This window comes from Peromyscus californicus, unplaced genomic scaffold (assembly GCF_007827085.1).
Source record: "Peromyscus californicus insignis strain IS unplaced genomic scaffold, ASM782708v3 Scaffold_3__1_contigs__length_106647218, whole genome shotgun sequence".
Lineage (NCBI taxonomy): Eukaryota > Metazoa > Chordata > Mammalia > Rodentia > Cricetidae > Peromyscus > Peromyscus californicus.
This window is the reverse complement of record NW_026294551.1, coordinates 62,940,914-62,963,728: the sequence shown is the minus strand read 5'-3', so window position 1 is coordinate 62,963,728 and position 22,815 is coordinate 62,940,914. Positions and strand designations below refer to the sequence as shown.

Sequence of the window (22,815 nt, the reverse complement as noted above, 5' to 3'; positions counted from 1 at the left end):
GGGTCTGTGGACCCAGGCTGGGGGCTGTTGTATCCAGGCTTGGTGGTGGAAGCCAAGGGCTGGCCAACATTGGGGTGTGTAGGAATCTAGAATTACCTGGAGCAGGTTCCATGTGGGCCAGTTTCTTTCAGGCTGTGTGACCTTAGTGTGTCTCTGAGCTGTAAACTTCAACTGTCTTATGGAAAGTGGGGACATTCTGAATGGGGTCTGAACATTAGGCTATTGTGAGTAGTCAAAGAATCTTTCACTTCAAGTCCTCTGCTCCGAATCTAGGCCATAGGAAGCTTCCAGTAAATTCTTTTGCTACTCCTGTGTGATATGGTGGAAAGTATTACAGTTAAGACTGTATTTGCTCAGGAACATGTGGCCTGTTCTGGCCTTGTCAAGCAAAAACACTTCATAGCTAGGGTGGGATTCCTTTTCTTAAAGGTCATGGCTACTGTACAGTGAGAGAGATCCTCCTTACCACCCTAGTGGATATGGATTTTGTTTTGAACCCTTGGGCTTTGGAGGGTGGGTCTGTAGTCCCCCCTGCCCCCGCCCCCCAGGGCTTTACTATATAACTCTAGCTTCCCTGGAACTCACTGAGATCTGCCTGCTTCTCTGCCTCCAGAGTGCTAGGATTAAAGAAAGGCCTGTGTCACAACACCAGACATCACCTGTTTTTTGAGACAAGGTTTCTCATTTAATCTGGAGTTTGCTGAAGAGGCTAGGTTGGCTGGCCAGCAAGCTCCTGGGATCTTGTCTCTCTCTTTCAGCTCTGGGTTTACAAGCATGTGTTACCATGACTGGCTTATTCCATGCTAGATCCAAATTTAGGTCCTCATGCTTGCAAGCAAGAGCTTGAATCATTAACAAGTCTCCTTAGCCCAGGCATCTGAATTCCTCCCATTGTTTTTGATAAACTATCTGAAAAAACAATTTAAGGGAGAAAAAAGTTTAATCTGACTCACTGTTCATGACTTTCCCACCATGAGCAACTGGTCACATCCTAGCCGCAGTTAAGAAGTAGAAAGCAGCATGGTGGCACACACCTAAACCGGAGGCAGGCTGATTCCTGTGAGCTCAAGGCCAGCCTGGTCTACATAGAGACTTCTAGGCCATCCAGGACTGCATAGTGAGACCCTGTTTCAACAAGCAAATACACAAACAAAACTCAGCAGAAAGCAATGGGTGTGTGCTCAGTCCCCCTTCCACTCTATACAGCTTGGGATCCTCTGCCCAGGGAAGCCTCATCCACAATTAAGATGGGTGTTCCTGTATGAGTTTACCTAATGAAGATAATCTCCACAGGCTTGCTCAGAGGCCTACCTCTCAAGTGATTCTAGAGCCTGTCATCTTGAAAGTAAACACTAAAGAGTCTCACTTTTTACCCTATGCTGGCCCACACTGCAGTCCTTCTGTCTCAGTCTCCTGAATGCTGGGGTTATATGAGTCACTGCACCTGACTAGTGGAGATTGAACCTAGGGTCTCAAACCGCTAGGGACGCTCTCTACCACTGAACTGCATCTCCAGCCCTTTTTTACTTGTTTGTTTTTCAAGACAGGCTCTCGCTATGTAGCCCTAGCTGCCCTTGAACTCACTCTGTAGACCAGGCTTTCCTCGAACTCACAGAAATCTATCTGCTTTTTGCCTCCTGGGTGCTGGTATTAAAAGTGTGCACCACTATACCCCACTTTTTTTTTTTTTTTTTTACTTTTTATTTTGAGATGATCTCACACTGTAGCACAGATTGGGCTTGAATTTGTGATCCTCCTGCCTGGTATCCTGAATAGTTGGGATTACAGGCCTGTGCAACCAGGTCTAGCTAAGCTTTGGACATTTTGTTACAGCAGCATAACATATACCCATCCTGACTGATAAACCTCTCCCTACCTCTAAACTTGATCCCCTAGGCCCTAGGGTCTACACAAGGGGATAGGGAGCTGGGGTAGACTTGTTGAGAAATAGAACTCTACTATGAACTTCTTTCTAGAACCTTAGATTGTTCTTTTTTTTTTTTTAACTTACCTATTTTAATTTCATGTACATTGGTGCTTTGGATGCCAGACCCCCTGAAACCAGAGTTACAGACAGTTGTGAGCTGCCATGTGGGTGCTGGGAATTGAACCCAGGTCCTCTGGAAGAGCAGTTGGTGCTTTAACCACTGAGCCATCTCTCCAGCCCCACCCCCTTTTTTATTTTTTATTTTTGGTTTTTTGAGACAGGGTTTCTCAGTGTAGTTTTGATGCCTGTCCTGGATCTCACTCTGTAGACCAGGCTGGACTCGAACTCACGGAGATCCACCTGCCTCTGCCTCCTGAGTGCTGGGATTAAAGGCGTGCGTCGCCGCCGCCGCCGCCGCCGCCGCCGCCGCCGCCGCCCGACTTTAGACTTGTTCTTATATTGTGTTCACCTTTCTACTCATTTGTTTCTCTCGTTTATTTTTTCAAAAATGGTTTGGTGGAGTTAGATGGCTCAGCCATTAAGAGAGTTTGCTGTTGAAGAATGAGGACCTAAGGCTGGGCAGTGGTGGCGCACGCCTTTAATCCCAGCACTCAGGAGGCAGAGGCAGGAGGATCTCTGTGAGTTCAAGGCCAACCTGGTCTACAGAGCGAGATCCAGGAAAGGCACCAAAGCTATACAGAGAAACCCTCTCAAAAAAAAAAAAAAAAAAAAAAAAATTAAATAAAATAAAGAATGAGGACCTGAATTCATATTCAGCATCCACTTAAAAGCCATCTGTGGTCCCACACATGACCATAACCCCAGCACTGAGGGTTGCTGAGACAGTGAATTGCTGGGCCTTGCTGGCTGCTGGCATGGTGGAAAAATACAAGCTCCAGGTTCGGTGAGAGATCTTGCCTCACAGGGACAAGGGAATAGTGACAGAGGAGGACACCAGATGTCTCCTCTGGCTTCCAGGTGCTCATGTGCACATACACCACACACGTATATCTCATACACACATATGCATACACACAAAACCGAACTGTCATGTAAGCACCTATTTCAGAGGCCCCAAGATCCCACAGGACAACAGGGGAGTTGCAGATACGGAGTCTCTGCATGACCAGAGACTGGACATGTATTCACAGAGCAGTGGAAGGAAAGAATGGGTTTGTTTCAGGGAAGGATGTGTTTGGGAAGAGGCCTCTGGCAGGAGGTACAAGACTATTGGACCTGGCCAGTAAAGATGGGGCTAGGTGACAGACAGCAGGCTGAAGGGGGACTTGGGTCTTTAGTTCATGGGTTGTGGAGCACCAGTGCCCTGGGTTGAATGCAACGAGAGTATGCCGAGGTAGAAGGTAAGGTAGCAGGCTGAGGCAAGATCAGTGGGGAAAGCCAGTAGAGAATGTAGAATCAGAGAGAGCCAAGGGCCTGAGCAATGTCCTGGCTGACATCAAGGTCTGGGTTGAGTATCAGAGGACAGTGAGGACCAGCTAACACATACCAGCAAACCCTTATTTGGGAGGGTTATGCTGAGAGGAGGGTCCACACTCCTTTCCTCCATCTCAGGAGACTTCAAAGACTACCTCAGAATAAGGTTGTCCGGTCTTGAGTGGCAACATTGTGATCTACTCATCAGATACTGGTGGAGCTGTGGCCTACTGCACAGGGGTAGGATGTGCTCTGTGGCCTGGTGGAGTTTCTGACAGGGCGGTGGGGACACCATGAGGTAGATAGATGGTGAGCAAGCTAGTTGAGTGTGGTACAGAGCATATCAGAAGGACAGAAGCAGGAGTAAAAATGAGGGCGGAGAGGGGCTGAGGAGCAGGATGATACTTGCAGGTTGAAACTGGGGAGTCGGAGAAGGTATACTGACAGAGCGGCAGCAGGCGAGCTGACACTTAGAGCAGGGCGGATGCTCAGGGAGGAAGAGTGCAGGTGGGGACAGCAAGGCAGAAGCTCAGGTGGGAGTCTGCTTGCTGAGTGCAGTTTGGAGAACGGCAAGGGGTAGTGTGGCCAGAGGGAGAGAGCTGAGCGGTCTGGGGAGCTCCAGGTTCCCTGAGGACTTAAGCAAGTTCCATTCCATGATGCAGTATATTAGAGGCTCTGCAGGCTATAGGCATAGAGGTTGGGCCCCCATCAACATCTCCAAGAAGTGGAGGTGGGTGCCCTGGCCTCTCAGGCCCTGGCTCTTCCCACTTGACCCAGGTTGAGAACCACAGCAAAAGGGTACTGGGGGAAGGGGCAGGGAGCCCGTGACTGCCTCCCAGCCAGTCCCCACACTCCCACAACAAGCTGGATCCCCATGTGACAGCAGTGCTGCTGATGGGAGAGCTTCTGTGCTAGCATCCTGCTAAGAAGCCCTGAGCTAGTGGTGGCTGCCATGCCTCAGGGGAACAGGTGAAACTCAGAGCAGAGACTGGTTGGTCTCTTGGCCTGCCTCTCCATGCCTTAACCTGTTGAACAGCTGGCACCTGAACAGTACGCCCCTTGGATCTACCACAGACTTGACCTTTAATTTCAGAGGTAGGGAAACTGAGGCAAGAAAGTGGCCACAGGCTGCTTTGAAGCTACAAGGGCAATACTGGCCTCATCAGAAACAGAACCCCCATGGAAACCTGTGCATTTCACAGGCATGGACTTTGTTGTCATTTTCTCCAGAGACCCAGAGAGGGCTAAGGTCTCCTAGGTCGCTCAGCAAGTTCTCTGCTCACAATGGCCAACCAGGGGTAGTGTAGTTGCACATGTCTTTAATCCTGCAGGAACCAGTGGATCTCTGTGATTTCGAGGTCAGCCTGGTCTACATAGTGAGGGCCAGGTCAGTCAGGGCTACATAGTGTGACTCTCTTTAAAAAAGACAAAAACAAAAACAAAAACAGCCAGCTTGCTGTTCAAGCTCTCCCAGGGAGCCCTTGTGTACATGGGAGGGAGGAGGGGTCTTATTTCCTTCTCCATCTCCCCACCCCCTCCCCAGATCCCTTCTCTCCATCACACGGTTTGTTTGGAGAATGACTCACAGGAATGCAGCAAAATCCTGAGTGTGGTGTACTGGAAACCTCTCTAGGGGAAACAAGGCTGGGGGAGGGGCCGAAGAGGCCTGGGACAGGGAGCCCTGGCCTGAAAGGAGGCCCTCCTTCCCAGTGGTGTGCTCCAGCAGCTCATCCGGGTTTCAGCCCCTGCCCTTCTGGGTCTGTTTCCCCACTGTTACACACGTGTGAACAGGTTAAGCTTCTCTGTACCCCACTGTCACACACGTGTGCACAGGTTAAGCTTCTCTGCACCCTGATGCACACTGGGTGGCTAACGAGCGCCTGTTGGCATCCAGTGTGAACCAAATAGACCTTCCTTCCTCCTAGCCCCATGTAGATGCGACTTAGCAACTACTACACAGCTAAGGGCCTGCTGCGAGGCTCTGCTAGAGGTCAGGCTGCGATGGAGGGGCCTGTCACCTATCCCCTCTCACAGAGCACGTATGTATGACCCTGGAAACCATGGGATGAAGAAAGTGCTACTGCTTATGGCAGCAGAGCTTAGTGTGCCTGGGAAGGCACAGCAGTTGGAGAGCATCTAAGACTGGTGGATGGGGCCATTGGGCAATGTCGGGCAGCAGCAGCAGTAGAGGAAACAGGGGTTTCCCTGGAATTCATTGTCTCCCAGGCCACCCTTTCAAGGCCTGCTGATGGTGGTCCTGCAGGTGTATAGCCCTATGTGACTACATCCGTGCTTTCTGTGGAAATGAAGTTTGGATTTTATGTGATCTCTCCTGACTCAAAGGCCATCTCAACTAATAAAATGCAGATTGTGGCTGGAGCTGCCATGTGTCTGCAGGTAGAGGACTGCCAGTGTCCAGTGTTTGGATGCTTAGAGTTTTCATGGACGTCTATCATATTGCATATATAATTGGAAACTGCCCAGTTACCAAGCTGAGCTCCAACTCTGTGCTAGGTGCTGAGGACATCAGTGAGTGAGACAGTGTGGACTTCCATTTCAGCTCGAGAGAAGGCAACAGACAGATGTGTCAAATGGTGAGTGTTGCAAAGGAAAAGCAGGCCTGCAAGAACAGAGGAGTTAGAAGTACACTCTAGGAGAATGGAAGCCAGAACCAAGGCCCTGAGGGGTTACACTGGTGTGTGCAAGGCACCACAAGGAGGCTAGTGTGACTGGAGCAGGGGGACTGGCAGACAATGGGAGGAGGAGAGGCCACTACACTTGGAATATTATTCTAAGTTCAGTATTTGTACTTCACAAGCATGGAGGAGGTGACAGTGGACCCTACCATCCTGGCCTCCCCAGCCCAGGCAGCACCCCACATGCAGAGTGCATAACACATAGGGGATAGGGACCATGGAAGGTTCTGAGTAAGCAAGGAGAAGATATGACTTCTGTTATGCAGGCTGTGTGGCTGCCATAAAGTCTGTAAAAGGGGCAAGGAGGTCAAGGAGGGCCTCCATCCCCTCTACAGTGGGGGTGGAGAGGGGTGTCACTACGATTGAGTAAACTGTGGTGTAAAATCTCTCCTTGGAGTCAGGGATTGTGCATGCCTATAATCTTGGCATTCAGGAGACTGAGCAGGGAGAATCAGGAGTTCAGAGCCCTCAGCTGCACATTAAGTATGAGGCCAGTCTGGGCTGTATGGGACTTGGGGGCGGTTCCCTAAACTAACCAATGAACAAACAGAAAAAACCAAACCCCCTATAATTGTAAATATCAAGCATAAGGAAAGCCTTGGGGACCATAGAAATGGTGAGTGCATAATGCTTGGTGAAAAAGAAATGGAAAAGCGTACATCAGAAATACTAATGCTTAAGTCAGGTGTGGTGGCACCGCCAGGGCTGTGCAGAGAGACACGTCTCAAAAAACCCCAAACTCAAAAAACAACAAGCCAACAGTACTGTGGCCAGGTGTGGTGGCGCACGCCTTTAATCCCAGCACTTGGGAGGCAGAGGCAGGTGGATCTTTGCATAGGCCAGCCAAGGATTCATAGTGAGATCTTGTCTTAAACAAGCAAAACATCAATGCTGGATGTGAAAGGCCATAGAAATGTCTAGGAAAACATGATAGGATAACTCATGACCTCACAGCTATTGTGGCCTCTTAAGACCTGGGCAAGATCAAGCCAATTGATATTCTAGTATGGAAGGGGAAGAGAGGCTCATGAGCCCCACCCCTAACTGAGGAGCTACTGAAGATGGCTTCTGGAGGAAGGAGACTCGGTTTTCTTTGAGGGTATGGCCCTCTGATAGGTCACCTAAGCTCCGATGTATGGTCCCACACCCATGAGTATATGGCTAGCACACGTTTGACTCTGTTTGTTATTTAAAAAAAAAAGCTAGGAGGGAATGAGGAGATAGGGATGAATCTTGGAGGAATTAGGAAGAGAAATGAGGTGAATATGATTAAAACACTTTTTTTGTTTGTTTGTTTTTTGTTTTTTCGAGACAGGGTTTCTCTATGTAGCTTTGGAGCCTTTCCTGGATCACTCTTTAGACCAGGCTGGCCTCGAACTCACAGAGATCCGCCTGCCTCTGCCTCCCAAGTGCTGGGATTAAAGGCGTGCGCCACCACCGCCCGGCGATTAAAACACATTTTAAGAAATCCTTAAAGAATTAATAAAAATACTTTTTAAAAATCAAAGAGGGCACTAATAATGCTCTAGTTTTATTTATTTAGGTATTTTTTTTTCTTGCTGCATTTACAAGATTTTAAATAAAGGAATTCTATCAAAAGATATAAAGAGAAAGAAAGGTCCAGAGCAGGCAAGTGTGGTGACCTTGGTTTGGGCTAGGGGAGGGAGGAGACCTGAACAACTACCAGGTAGCATTCTGAAATGAGATGGCAAGAATAGTTGAGCAACTCTGTGGATAAACCAAACCTCTCTTGACTTGGGAATTTTATTTGAAGTGTCGAAGATCGAACCCAGAGTCTCATGCAAACTGCACACATGTTCTTTTACTGTTACATCCTAGCCCTTGAAGAAGTGAAGTTTCTAGTATGTGAACTACATCTCAGTTGAAGGCATTTTAGTGATGAAAATTTCTAACCCAAATTGAAGTATGTAGAAGAAATGACCCGAAAGAGTTGATAGAAACTCAGAGCGCAAGCGGCTTGGAACCTTGGTTTTCTTTCTACTTTGTGTACTTCCTCCTTAAAAAAACTCCTCTAGAAAAATACATATTCTGTTCACTAAGGAGGGGCTTGGCTTCTCATCCAGTCCTGCCATGTGAGATCCTGGAGCAGCAGTGCTTGCCCTGGCCCAGCTCTGGCCCTCTGGAATCCACTCCTGCCCCTGTGGCTGCAGTGGCGTCCGGAGGCCCTGGCTGCCGTCAGTCCTCTGATAGTGCCCAGTTCTGGCAGCTGCAGCCTTCTCTACTTACATGGCTTCCTCCACAGGCCACTCACACCACAGTTGCTGCCTGCACCTTCCATTTCTGGGCAGCTCTGCCAGTAAGCAGGCTCTTCCTTATTTGGAGGTAGAATCTCACCCTGGCTGCCACCTTTCTCAGCTTTAGCCCCTTTGAACCCCAGTTTCTGACCCGATCAAAGGGCCTCCAGTGGCCATTTGAAAAGATAGACACTGTAGCCCAGAGCATGTGTTGGTAGTCACTCAGCATTGGGACCAAGTATAGTAGCTTTTGACTTGAAAGCACAGTTAAACAGGGTTTCCAAAGTCAGTGTTCAGACCATCACCACAAAACTGGAATTCGATACTGAGCTCAGATGGAAGACTCAGATCTCACAGAGCAGGAGGAAATGACGGTTGTCAGGAGTGACATTTATTGAGGTCTCATGACATGGCAAACCCAATGGTGACTAATTTCTGTTCATCCTTTACATGATGAATTCCCTGCCATTCTTCCCATTTTAAAGGTAAAGAAACTGAGGTCTAGGAACACAATGAACTTCAGTTTCCATACTGACATACTTGGAGAATTATATTAATAATAACTTTTCATTACCATAACATGATATATGAGGTGGGCGTCTTTAATAGAGGTTTGTGCAGGAGGGGGGAAGAGGGGGATCTTTGGTATGTAAAATGAAAATAAAAAATTTTTCTTAATAAAAAATGAAAAAAATGGAGGTTTGTTTTGAGCCTACAGGAAGTACAGGACCCAAAGAGCATTGCATAGGCCCTGGTGTATCAGCATGGTGGCAGTGTGTCTGTCTCTGGCTCTGGTCTCTTTCTTATCTCTCTATAAAGACATCAGGATACAATCATGAGACTTTTATTCCATTGATCTAATCAAACCTAACACTTCTCAAAGGCTCCACCTCCAAATGCCACAGTGGGATTAAGTTTCCATTTCCTCATGCAATTGCCAGGTGGCTTAGCTACTTTTCTATTGCTATGTAGAGACACCATGACCAAGGCGATTTATAGAAGAGTTTACTGGGGGCTTGCTTACAGTTTCAGAGGGTAAGCCCATGACCATTATGGTGGATAGCATGGCAGCAGGCAGGCATGGCTGGAACAGTAGCTGAGAGCTTACATCTGACCCACAAGCACAAGGCTAATTGGGAATGGTGTGGGTTTTTGAAACCTCAAAGCCCATCCCTAGTAACACACCATTTTCAACAAAGCCACACATTTCAATCCTTCCCAAATAGTTCTTCTTACTGAGGATCAAGCATTTAAATATATGAACCTATGGGGGCCAAGCTCCTTCAAAACATCACAACTGGAGACCAGGGGGTAAATTCCTTTATGAGTTGGGAGGGACTCAACCATATCCAAACCAAAGGCCTACCAACAAACAGCCTTAGAGTGAGAAACAGGCCTGGGAGAAACATGGCTGGCAGACTTGGTTCTTTGCCCTGTTCATTCTGCAGTTAAGGGCCTGGGATCTGTATTGTCACCTCACCCAGGTAGGCTTGAGTGGCCTCTTTTCAAGAGTGTCACCAGCATTTAGGGAGAGACAGCAGTGCCGTTGTATTTCTGGCCTTCACAGAAGAGACCATGCTTTCTGTCTTTTTGGAGCCTTTGGAGCCTTCAGGGAGTAGCTCAGCCTCCCAGTCACCTAGGCCGATGTCTCTCTTCTGTTCTCCAATCTGCAGTTTCAATATTGCTCCAGAGGACTCTGAACATATGCCTCAAAAGTTTGCTGTGAGGTCCTATGGGGGATGTCTGGCAGAGTGGGCAACCAGCTCTGCATGTCACCCTTCCTTTAAAAAAAAAAAAAATCACCCTTGTACTGTGGCAGAGTCGGTTCTCTCGCTCTACCTTGTGTATCCCGGGATTGAACCCAGGTCATCAGGCTTGGTAGCAGACCCCTTTACTTGCTGAGCCATCTCACTGGCCTCAACTACCTTTCCTTTGAACTCAACCCAGGAGATTCTGGAGGAAGCTAAGCTGGGCAGAAAATTGGAACAGACATCCTGATCTCTTTCTCCTCTTCCCAGATTTGTGGTAGATCATCACACAGCTGACTATGAAAGTCCTCCTCAGGAACTCTGTCTGACCTCCCAGGGACAGATTCTTTTTATGGTACTGGGAACTGAACCCAGGGCTTTGAGCATGTGGAACCAAGGGTCAGGTGTTTGTTGTTTGGTTGTTTTCAACACAGCCTTGCAGCATAGCCTAGACTGGCCTAGAGCTGGCAATCCTCCTGCCTCTGCTTCTGAAGGCTGAGATGACAGGCCACACCAGGGTCAGTTTTGAGCAGAACACCCATCTTTCCTTCCTGGAGGTAATCTAAATCTCTGCAGGTTCAAGCAGCTCTCTGGCCTAGTCCCCAGAAGCAGGCTCTGTGAGGGTTCTTCCCTGTGTCCTTGTCCTCCCAGTCTCCCAAAGTCCTCATTGCCCTGGGGCCGGGAGAAGTCCATGGGGAGCATTCCTGTTGCCACGGATCAAAGGAGGCCAGAGGTCCTGAGCCATCCAGAGAGGCCCACAAGTCAAGGAGCTCTGATCCTGTGAGCAGCAGTGTGAAGGCAGATGGGTGGCACCATTCTTTACATTAGAGTGTATAAGGTACACCATTCTTTACATTAGAGGAGTCTGCATGTCCTGACTGCACATGCCATATTTATTTTATTTGTTGACAGAGACTCACTTTATAGCCCAGGCTCGTCTCAGACTTGTAGCAATCCTCCTACCTTGGCCGCCCAAGTGCTGAAATGACACAGGTATGTCACCATACCATCTTCTGCTTTTTTTGTTTGTTTTGGTTTGGTTTTTAGGTGCCATATCTAGGTAGACTCCTGTACTATCTCTGTGTATCAGAGTGTTTCCATCTCCGAGGCTTCTGCTTGTAGCCTGCTACTGTTTGACATGGCTGGGCCCAGGCCTCTAACCCTCTGTGAGCTGAGTTTGGCTATACCATCTCTTTAGTTCTTTCCAAGTCTTCCCCCTCCCCCTCCCCACAAAGTCTGTGACTGTTGTCAGGCCTTAAGAGGCCTGGCCAGGACTTGGCCTACCATCCTAGACTCGGTGCTGTCCTCAGTTCCCTGGGCCCTGAAGAGAGGCAGAGGCTGGCATCATCATTGTTCCCATTCTTGGGCACCTGGGGCCGAGTGGCATCCAGGTGAGGTGCAGTTACTGTGGCAGGACAGCCTAACCCAACCCAGGTGGTGTGTACACGTGCTGGTTTCTGAGGAGCTGTTCGCACAAAGGTCTTGACAGTGCTTTCCTGATACAAGCACTCAATTTTCCTTCTGGAAGCCTCCAAACTGCAGATGAGGCTTAGAGGTAGAGGAACAAGCTCTTTGGGCTATGAGGGGGAAAGATAGGAGGTTTGGACAGCTGGAAAGGAAGACCAGCTAGGTGACGAAGGAGGGAGGCTAAGAGTCAATGAAAGGGAGAGGAAGGCAGGGAGCGGAGAGAAGGGGTGACAGAACCATGGCCTAAGTGCCAGAGTGGAGACCTGAGGGGTGGGCAGGGTCTCCTCTGAATTCTCTGCACATCCCCGGGTTTGGGTTCCAGCTGTGATAAAGACATATGTGGCTTAGTGAGGCTGTCCTCCGGGTCTAGCCATGGGTGACAGCCCAGATGGCTTCCTCCTTTCCCTCCGGGCCTCTGTAGTGACTGGCCCCAACCAAATATGTTTTGAGGCTTCCAGAAGTTCACTCAGGCCTGTGATAGAAGAAAAGTTAAGCACCTGCACCCCGGAAGCACTGCTAAGACCCTAAATGGAGAGATCAGCTTCGACTCCCCAGGAAGTGACTCTGCGTTCAGAAGTGATGCTTTAGCTGCAGCTACAGTTCCTTAGGGTTAGATTGAGAGGCTTTGTTTTAGGATCTGCTCTGTAGGGGCCTAGAGTGGCGCTGGCTACCCCTGGTGACCTCAGCAGGCAGGTGAGGAAGGTTGGACAGACTGACAGATGGTAGGGAGAACCACAGAGAACCTCAGGAGACCAGAGTCAGCTGAGAGGGAAGACTGCTGCAGAGAGCCTGCTCTAGGCTGGGACCTGCTTTTTCACTTACACCGGAGAGCCCCCCAGCCCCGGGCAGAGGCCGAGATGCGTTTCTGTCCCTAAGTGGGAGCAGTGGTCATCTGGGCAGCCTTCTACCTTGCTTTTGCCAGCACCAACCCTAGGTACCCAGCTGCTTTTCTGATCCCCACTGTCAGCCTGTGGGATCTGGAGAGGAAGGTGGGCTGGGGACCACATGGACTCTTTGAAAATGTCCCACAAACTATGAATTGGGATGCCCACATTCCCAGGGGCATCACCACCAATTGAGATACAAAGCTCTTTGCTTTCAAAGAGAAACATGTTCTCTGTGTTCTCCTCCCCTAAGGAGTGCTATGTGGCAGAGGGTTCTAGTGTGGACAGTGAGGCACAGGCTGGCAGTGAATGCCTACACCACTGCCACACTCACTGCTGTCTCCCCAGCATGTTAATTATACCTGGCATGCCAAGTGTACTCCACAGGTAAATGGTGAAGCAGGGCTATGGCAGCAGATTAGCTTGGTTGGTGTGAGAACACATCAGATCTACACCGAGGGAGGTCTGATAGCTAACCTGGGTTGATCTACTCATAAAATGATATTGAAGCTCAGAAGTGGGAAGGTAACAGGTTATCCATGTTGGACCCAGGCAGAAGACCATTCATTCATAGGACAGTTAATGAGTAAGAGGCCTCTTTGGCATGATGAAGTTACTAGATAGCAGGAAGGTAATTAACAGGTGGGAGGGGCATGAAGGCTTTGGCTGATGGCTCCTGAGGGATAGGTTCCCATGCCCAGGTGTGAAGCCACTCTGGGTTCACAGCACGGACAGCAGATCACAGAAGCTCTTTGTTAGCTGCCCAGCCAGTCCCATTAGCCCTGCTTTCAGCTTCCCTAGCCCCACACTGAATCTCTTCATGGCAGCCATGGGTTGTCCTTCCTATGCTTGAAACACTGCAAAGATTCCCCCCAATTGTGTTCACTGTAAAACAGAAATCTTTACAATGGAGTACTGTGTCCTTTGGGTGTGGCCTTGTCCCTTTTTGTCACTCTCAAGTACAGCCATAAGCTCTCCTGCCTCAGGACCTTCGCTTACTATCTCACCTGCAGCTTTCCTCTGGCTTTCTGAATGTTCACCACATAGCCTTTCAATTATGATCTGAGCCTTGAGTTCCCTGGCATTCAATATAAAAACATAGCTCTCACCCCATGCTCTCAGCCACCTTCCCTGGCTCTATATTTTCTTAGCACATAAGGGTGACATAACTAGTTGGGCGGTGGTGGCACCTGCCTTTAATCCCAGCATTGGGCTGGGAGGCAGGTGGATTTTGAATTCAGACCCAGCCTGGTCTACAGAGTGAGTTCCAGGACAGCCAGGGCCACACAGAGAAGTCCCATCTCAAAAAACAAACAAACAAACAAAGAGTGACATAACTACAGTCAGACACCACTTAACATTTCAGTCAGTAGAAGATTGCATGTACCACAGAGATGCCTAAGATCGTCTCCTAGTGTCGTTTGCAGATCTGTCTTAGTTTGTGTAAGGACACTACGATGGCACAATGAAATTGCATGATGTATTTCTCAGAATGAATTATGTTGTTGTGTATCAGTTACTTCTCCATTCTGTTCCATGCCTGCCTTAGGAGGAAAATAGGATCATTGAATCATTGTCTCATTTCTTGCTGTAGATACTGCACACAGTAGGTACTAAGCACATATCTACCCAACTAGTAGATGAACACTTTTGCTACCTGGAAGTTTTTTTTTTTGTCTGTCCTGGATCCCGCTCTGTAGACCAGGCTGGCCTTGAACTCACAAAGATCCATCAGAGTGCTGGGATTGAAGGAGTGTGCCACCACTGCCTAGCGCCACCTGGAAGTTTTAAGGGTATCATTTGGATGTTAGTGACCCAGTCCCTGAAATGGAGAGGCTATACAGAGATTTGAAATTGACATCCCTCCCCCAACTATATGTAGAATACATGTAAAACCCCAGCACAGCAACCAGGCTGACTTCTGAGCCCAGGCTTGCAGACTTTTAGCCTGAAGCTATCAGCCCAGGGCTGTTTGAACTTGACTTCTGAATTTCCTGACACCTACTTATCTTGGTTGGGTAGGTCCATGTCCTTCTCCTTTTGTGTCTGCCTAAGTGTCCCTTGGCTAACCCGTCCCTGGTGGTCTTGTCCTTTGTGTCATGTCCCCTCACCCCACCCTACTGCCCCAGACTTCTCTGTGCTCCTGCTCAAGTCCCCAGCCTTTCCACTGCTCTCTAGCTTCCCTCTCAGCGTGCAGTAAAGCAGCTATTCAGATAGCCATAGGCAACTATGAGGCTGGCTGGTCAGCCTGCTCCAGGAACCACCCCTCATGGGAAGCACCCACAAAACTCTTCCTGACTCAGTAGGGTCCACCACTCTGCTGTCCCCAGGCAGGACTCACTTAGTGGGAGGCGAAGTCTGAGGCTGGGAACACAGGAGCCCTCCTACTGTGCAGCCCTACATTTGACCACCCCTTGCAGGAAAGTGACTTGTTCTGTAGGCCAGGGCTGCCTGCCATCACACAGAGCCCTGCCCCCAGAGTCTTAGGGACAAGCCAAAGGCTGGACTCATGCAGTTTTGTTTGTTTTTTCGTGTCCCCCCCCCCCCCAACAGAGTTTCTCTGTGTTCCCTAGCTGTCCTGGAACTCGCTCTGTAGACCAGGCTGTCCTCAAAATCAGAGAGAGATCCAGAGATCTGCCTGCCTCTGCCTCCCAAATGCTGGGATTAAAGATATGCGCCACCTCCCAGCCTCATGCAGTTTTAAATGTGAGTCTTGACTGTCACTTTATAAATACACATTGAGTTGTGAATACCACATACCAGATACTGCACTGGGCAGAAGTGAACACAGCCTCTCTTGACCTTTCTATTTGGGAGCTCTACTGAGCAGAGAGGCCCCAGAACAAATAACTACTCCTCTTTTCTTGGGGACAAGTCACCAACTACTACCTCATTCCTTTAGCCCCTCAGGGATCTTGAAGAGTACTTATGGCTGGGTGAGTTATGTAGCCTGACGGAACTCCAAGTCTTTCTAGCACCCCCCCCCCCCCCCCCCGTTGCCTCCCCCTTCCCCCCAAGTGGCTATTAGTTCACAGAGAAGCCATGGACTGAATCAGGGTCACAGATGGAGGGCCTGTTTAACCCTACTTATTTATCATCATCATTCATCACCAAATACTTACTGAATGTCTACCAGGCACCAACCTGTCAATGGAGGACACACCAAGGAACAACCAGGAAAGCCATCTACAAAACAAACAGGGAAATTACATGCTACTTAAAAGTGGGAAGGTGTTCCAGGCTAGCATGTACAGTAAGAAGGGGCACTGTAATGAGGGAAGGGGTAGGATATGACATCAGGAAACTCCTAAGGGCCTGTGTGACCATCAGCCACTGGGAACACTGAAGAGTCAGACTAGGGGAGGGGGACTGGAGAGGTGACTCAGCCAGAGGACCTGGACTTGGTTTCCAGTGCACACACACACACACACACACACACACACACACACACACAGGCTTGAAACCATCTTGTTAACTCGTTCCAGGGATCCAACACCCTCTTCTTATCTGCACAGGCACAGGCATGCTCATGGTGCAAGACATACATGCAGGCAAACCACCCATATGCATAAAATAAAATTTAAGTTTCATATTTTTATTTTATGTGTATGAGGTTTTTGCCTGTATATATGTATGTATACTACATGGATGTCTGGTACTTGGAAGAGGCCAGAAGAGGGTGTCTGAATCCTGGAACTGGAGTTACAGATGGTGATGAGCCTCCATGTGGGTGCTTGGAATTGAACACCCCCAGCCCCACCCTCTCCTCTGCAAGAGCAGTCAGTACTTGTAACCATGGGCCAGCGCTCCTGTTCTCTCCTCCCTTAAATTGTTTTTTAATAACAAAAATAAAATTTAAGAAGCAGGGAAGAAAGTCAGCCTCAGCCCTCCAGCAGGGTCCATATCATCTTGTCTGTGCACATCTTGCAGACTTGGCCTTGTAAGTGATTGCATAGAGGAGTAGGTAAGTCAGGAAGTGCTGTTGGTAGTTCCCAGCACTGATCTGTATTGTTATCACCAGACTCAGTGGTGCCCACAGTAGGCCGTCTGGTTCTCATAGTGCCTCAGGACTGAGTGACATAGGTTCCCAGGCCAGGTCACTGAAGACCAACACTTAAGCATCCCTGCATTTCAAAGGTGGGGAGATTGGACCTTGTCCTTTAAGTTTCACCCTGGGCAGAGGTCTGCTCTTCAGGTCACTAGGAGGTCCCTTATTGCATAGTAGGGCCAGAGGAAACTCAGAAATGCCAAGCATGGCTCTAAATTCTGATTCCCAGTAAAGGGAACAACCTGTACACTCTGGACATTCACTTGATAAGGACATCTGGTTTGTTGTTTCTTTTTGTCTGAGAGAGGGTCTCAAGTATCTCAGCCTGGCCTCCAACTTGCAATATAGCAGATGGCCTTGTATTCCTGCCTCCATCCCCCAAGTGCTGGGATTCCAAGTCAGTCCCCTTATGCCCAACTTGGGATCCATTTTTAAAGCATCTTCCCATTCCAATGGCAGGCTTGGGGTGACTTTCAGGACAAGGACCAGGAGGCACAACAATGGCGTCATACACTCCTTCCTAGGCTTCACCAGGTTGCAAGGAGGGCTGGGAGGAAACAGCATCACCTTCCTGCTAGCCTGGTTGGCATACCACCATGGGCAGGGTAGGATGAGAAGGTGTATGGAGACTTCAGTGTGTGCAGGGTGGGGTTTAGTGTCAACTGCTGATCCCAAGTGTAGGAAAGGTAGCTCCTTTCCACAGAGCAGATAGGTGCCTCCTGAGGAGGAAGAGAAGCTATGGGGGAGTGTGATCTGGGTAATCTTGACTTGGAAAACCTGAATGGATATTTGAATGGATGTACAGATGCATAAATGAATGAATGGAGAGATGGATGGAGTGGGTGGGTGGATGGCCGCGTGGGCAGGGAGTGGTTTGGAAAAGGACTGGCTAGCAAAACTCAGTCTAAGTGCTGCACTTCCTTCATCATGTTCCAAAGGTCTGCCATTTGCGAGGTGGCAGGCCCACCCCCTCCTGAGGTCCAGCCTCAAAGTCCCAGTCTTCTTTGTCTCATCATATTCTCGGGCTATCTTTAGGCACTACCTCCCTCGTCGCTTGCCCCCAGGATGCCCTACGCTTGCCCAGTGCCGCCTCCTCCGCCCCCCCTCCCCAAACCCTGAACCTCTAGGTCTGTGGGGTCGGTCAGTGCCAGGATCTCCCTGGTGCAGTTCTTGTGCAGTGAAGGGAAGCTCGTCATGGAGGTCCCCCTCGACCTACCTATCTACACCTACACCTACACCCACACCCACACCCACACACGTCGTTTTTGTGCCCCGACCCCAGCACTACTTGTTCGCACCTTAAACAGCTATTTTGCCTCTGTGGGATTCTCTAGGGTCAGCTTCTGCTGCCAAGCTTCAGACCCTAGGCGATCACAGGCAGCCTAAGATCCCTGCATGTGGCCAGAGCACGCACAGGCGCAATGTCCGTACTTTTTCAGTCCCGTGGCCCTACACAGCAGCCAGCCCTGTCGCAAACAAGCCCACACGAATACACAACGCCCTCGGAACACAGCCCACGCAGGCAGCCCCGCCCACGTAGTCACACTACCACCTATAAACAATCGCACACAAACACCACCCCCACGCAACCACTGCATCACTCAGTCCCTCCGAGACCTACCGGCATGTTCAGAAGCTGGTTTCTAGTTAATCCCACCCCACCCCCCACTCCGATCCCCAGCCCGTGACATTCACACGTAGGGCAGAACAGAAATTTATAGCCACACTGATACACGGTCCTGAACGCACAGCCAAGGGCTCACCCGTGGGCTCGTAAGTCACTGGAAAAAAATATTAAAGCGTTCCCTCCCTTCTAGCTTTGATACGCACGCGCGCACGCACAGCACCCCCTTCCTTCCCCGCCCCCACCCCGTCTTTAGGCGCCTAGGAACCTCGCAGCCGTGACCTGGCCTTAGCGGTGAGAGCCGCGGGAGCGTCTCCGCTGCGCCCCCTCCTCCCGCTCGCGCCCAGCTTACCACTCCTCCCTGCCCCCTCCCTCTCCTCCCCTCCTCCGCGTCTGGGGCGCGGGCTGCGCGCAGCCAAGCCCCCTTGTCGCGTGCCCCTCCCCGCGCGCGCCCTTCGCCCGCATCGTGCTAGCCCAGTGGATGTGGCCACAAGGCCGTCTCTAATTACCTCCTGTCCCCCGGCGGCCAGTGAATAATGGCTACTGAGGGCACTCGCAGGCGCTGCTGAGCAGGAAGCGAGGGGCTAGAGAGGCGCGGCGCGCACGGGAGCGCGAAAGAGAGGAGCGAGCCCAGCGCCGCCGCTTGCGGCGCGCAGAGAAAGGAATCGTGTGAGCGCTCACATTTTTTTCTCCCAAGGATCTCATCTGGCCGTCGGGTACTGGAAGAGGCGAGGGGAAGAGTGCACCATAGCAGAGAGACGGCAGGAAAAAAGGGAGACTACGAGACGCGCCGCGCCGGCGCCCCGAGACCCAGGAGGAGCCCGCAGGTATTGTTGGCGGCGGAGCTTTGTGTCTTAGGCGGGCTGCTCCGGGCGAGGGCTCCCTGAATCCCGGCCCGCCGCCGCTCTCTGACCTGCAGCGGGGCTGCTGATGGGGGTCGCCACGGGCACCCCTCCCACCGCGCCGCGATCCTTGTTGGAGTTGCGGGTTTGCGTGTTTGGAGGTTTTCCATGTGGGTGGAGGGGATCAGTCTAGGAGAAGGAATTTCTTTTCTTTTCTTTTCTTTCTTTCTTTCTTTTTTTTTTAATGGCCGCAGCAGTTAGGTTGTGATGGGGATTCTCCCCTCCCTTTTGCTCCACAATGCCTTGGTGAGCGGTCTCGGCGACCGAGCTACCCGTGGAAGAATTGGGGCTGAGATGTCGCGGCGGGTGGCCGCAGATGGGGATGCTGGAGAAGGAAGGAGTTCATCACAAGTTCGCAATCTGTGTCCGGAAGCTGGTCTGGCCTGGGAGGGCGTTTCGAGCACCGGTCCTACTGTGAGCAACCAGTGAGAAACTTCCCGAGAGTGCTGTCTCCCGGGGGACAGTTCCCTGGCGCCTCTGGGCGCTACTGCAGCCCCTCCTCTCAGCCTTGGAACGTTTAAGGTCGCCCCCCCCCTTCCCGACAGCTTCCGGATCTGATGGACTGATCAGCTTCAAACACTTCCCCTAGATACCCCTCCTCATTCCCTGTAGAGTGCCCTCTGTCCTGCACCCGCCTGACAAAACAGCCGAGTGACCAACCTGACAATAAAATCTAATGCCTTTGCAGTGAGGGGCAGGGGTCATGACTCAGCCTCTCCTGTGACTGCTGACCCCTTGGCTCTAGGCAGGGGAAGGGAGGCCCCCTTTCTTCCTGTTTGGGATAGAGAGGTTACCACTGGGTGGTGTAGAGAGGAGACAAGTAGGGGTGCCCAGCAGGGAGAGTTGGGGTGCGCTGGCTGGGTTGTGGAGTCTGCCCGCCCGGGCTTGACGATTGGCTGATGCCTTTGGGCACGTAGAAGGGCTGCTCTAACCTCAGCCTCCTCCCCTCCTGTACATTGCAGGCTGAGAGGTGATCCCGGAGGTGATGTGTTTGTGTGACGAAGTGCTTGGCTTCCTGAAATCCACAGCAGACACCACTGCTCTGGTGACCCAGAGATCTGATGCCTGCACCTCTCCCAGGGATGAAATGGGGTGAAGGGATACTGAGGGTGAGGGGAGTGGTAGGAACAGTTCCTTTCCACACTAGTGCCCAAGGGGAAGGAGGTCTATCCTGGAGAATTCCTGGGGACTGCAGTCCAGAAAGGGGGAGGGCTCAGCTCCAAGGGGAAACCTCTGGATCAGAGCCTTGGTACTCTAAGCTGTTAGATCTTTTCACTTTTGGGTTTGTGGAGGAGTGTGGGGCTAGCTGGGCATTATGAACCCCAGCTTTGATAGTTCCTACTTGAGCAGCTCAGAGGCAAGAGAGCTGGGGTCCAGATACCATAGGCCAGCTGTTCACCTCTCTCCCTAAGGACAGGGCTCTTGGGGGAGTGAGGAGGCACCTTTGGAGTTAGGGGACTGGATTGTCTTTAGGCTGCTCTGTGGTTGGGTCCAGGAACCAAAGAGTTAACCTTCCCCCAGAAATTGCCAGTCCCTAAACAACAGAGAAATGTAGTTAGCCCCTTCCTACTAACAGCATGCTACTGCCTGGCTGGAACTGCAGATCCAGACCCTGCATTCCCTGTTGATGGCAGCTGCAGTCTCTGCCACTCGCATGCTGCCAGGCACGCTGGTTCCTTGTTTAGGGACCTTATAGGAGACCCAAGTCAGAACCTGGAGAGGGTCAGGCAGCCAGGCTGTGTCCTTGTGGCTCAAGGGGAAGAGGTTACAAGCCTGGTCCTGGAAACCGGGAGGGATGTCATCATGGGGGCTGGGTTTAGGAAGAAGACCTTTCTGACCCTCTGCCTTACCCACACCCACACCTTCACCCTGACAGCTGAAGTGTAGAGTCTTGTAGCTGGGTCTTGTAGAGTGACTTTCTGACCCCAGGTAGACTGTGACATTTAGCAGCTGAGACAGCCTGGAGTTGAGGGCTCTGGGAAACAGGGTTTCATTTTTCCGGGTTTGTTGCTACCTACTCTTCAACCTCAGGGCACAAGCACCTTGGAGAGTTGTGTGTGTGATGAAGGAAGGCTGGGAATACAGCACAGGGGGAACTGTGTCCCCTGCCCTGGACATGACCTCCATTCCTGTAGGCAAAGCTAGTCTCAGAACCTCGGAGCCAGGCACACTGCAGACAATGTTGTTTGCTGTTTGGCTAGACAAACACAGGGTGAATGATTAATGAGTGAATCGGTGAGTGAACGGGATTGGAGGTAGCAGATCATCTTTTAAAGGTATTTTTTGACATGTATGTTATAACACAGTTTGCAAAATACTCTGAAAAATAGAGAAAAACAGATTAGTGAGTGTCTTAATGGGCTCTGACAGTGCTCACATGTTGGTATGTCTCTTCCCACATGTTGGCTTTGGTGGTTGGTGATTTTAAAGGCTTTGTTGAGTTGTCCATATTTAGATGTATATCCTGCTTTTTTTGGCTGATAATACCAGCCTTTTCCTGTCTTGTAACCAGTTCTTCATAAACACCAATGTTAACATCTCCAGGCTTTTCCAGTCAAGTGGATTTGCTATAATTTGCTTAATACTGCCCTTTGTTCCATATCCTGGAACAAAGTGATATAGTTGGGTATATTTTGTGTAGAGAGCCTTTTCTGATGTGTAAGGTGCTTTCCTCAAAATGCCACTGCTGCTGTTGCCTTCACAGTGAAAGACTCCAGCATGCTTGATGAGTGGAAGAAACAGGCTTCTCTAGCTTTCTTGGGCTAAGTAGGACACTGTTCTTCTTCATTACTATCTAGAAACTTCTAGTGCTGAAAAGAACTCTGGCAATGAGTCACTGGTCTGACCTCCCTATTTTGACATAAGAGGAAACCCGAGCCCAGAGGGGAAATGAGTCCCAAGGTCATACATCAAGAACCTGCTACTGATCTGGTATTTGGGTTGTTGTATCTGGGAGGAATCCTAAGCTGAGCTTGCCCATTTCATAGATGAGAGACAGGTGAGGAGAACCACTCAGCTTGTCCCTGCTGTCTCTAGCTGGGTCAGTAGAAATAGGCCCCTCACCCCTCTGTGTCATGTGCATTGCTGTGCTCATCGCTCCAGGGCCACTACCCAAGTCAGCAGCCTAAGGTTGGCTGACCACAGGCTGCCTGTTATCTCTCCCCAGAGCTTATTCGCCTTTACCATCTCATTTTCCAAAGGGAAAAGCTGAGGGTCAAAGCAGGTGCTTCAGGAGGGGTCGGGCTGAGTTCAGGCCCCATGTGGTCATTTCCTGCCCTTATGCCTCAGGTTCCAAGTTCAGAGATCTAGCTGTGGTCTGTTAGGAGCTGGAGAAGCTTAGCACCTATCAGATGTACGGTGTCTGGAATGGGTTAGAATTTAGAGTTCTCCTTCTGACCTGAGGTTGACTCTAGACGTCTGAGATGGCAGGAAGGAAGAGAAACAGATGAAACAGTGATTCCAAAATGGGAAGGGAGTTAGAAGGAAGAGAATGGAGGAAGGAAAAAAGAGAAATGGGATAGAAGAGATTCAGGTCAAATAAAGGAAGTAAAGAGAAAGTTCTGTGGCCTCAGAATCAGGTACCCAGAGGAAAGGCTAAGATATTAGTCCCAGTGGGAATGTCAGGCCAGCTAGTGCTGGGCACCTTGGGTAACTATATAGGGCTGAGTGCTGCTCTATCACCTCCATCGGGAATGGGACAGAGAAGCCACCAGCCTGAGCCCCATATGACACTTACTTGATTTAAGTCCTTCTGACCCCAAACATGTTGTACCCAGCCCTCGAGACCCTTGTAGCAGGCAGCTGTGGTTGCTGATTCCCCACCCAAAGAC

General features: G+C 50.3%; 1 protein-coding gene across 4 annotated transcripts in view; it reads left to right on the top strand.

Annotated features, from left to right (window-relative positions):
• Nucleotides 1-22,815, top strand: part of Rai1 (retinoic acid induced 1) — a 102,612-nt gene that overhangs the window by 18,762 nt on the left and 61,035 nt on the right. For 3 of the 4 annotated variants that reach the window (XM_052757326.1, XM_052757323.1, XM_052757324.1), the window contains exon 2: nucleotides 18,781-18,910. The exons of the other annotated variant lie outside the window; for it this stretch is intronic. The gene's annotated coding sequence lies outside the window, so the exon portion shown is untranslated. The remainder of the gene's footprint in view (nucleotides 1-18,780; nucleotides 18,911-22,815) is intronic. 4 annotated transcript variants of the gene reach the window in all.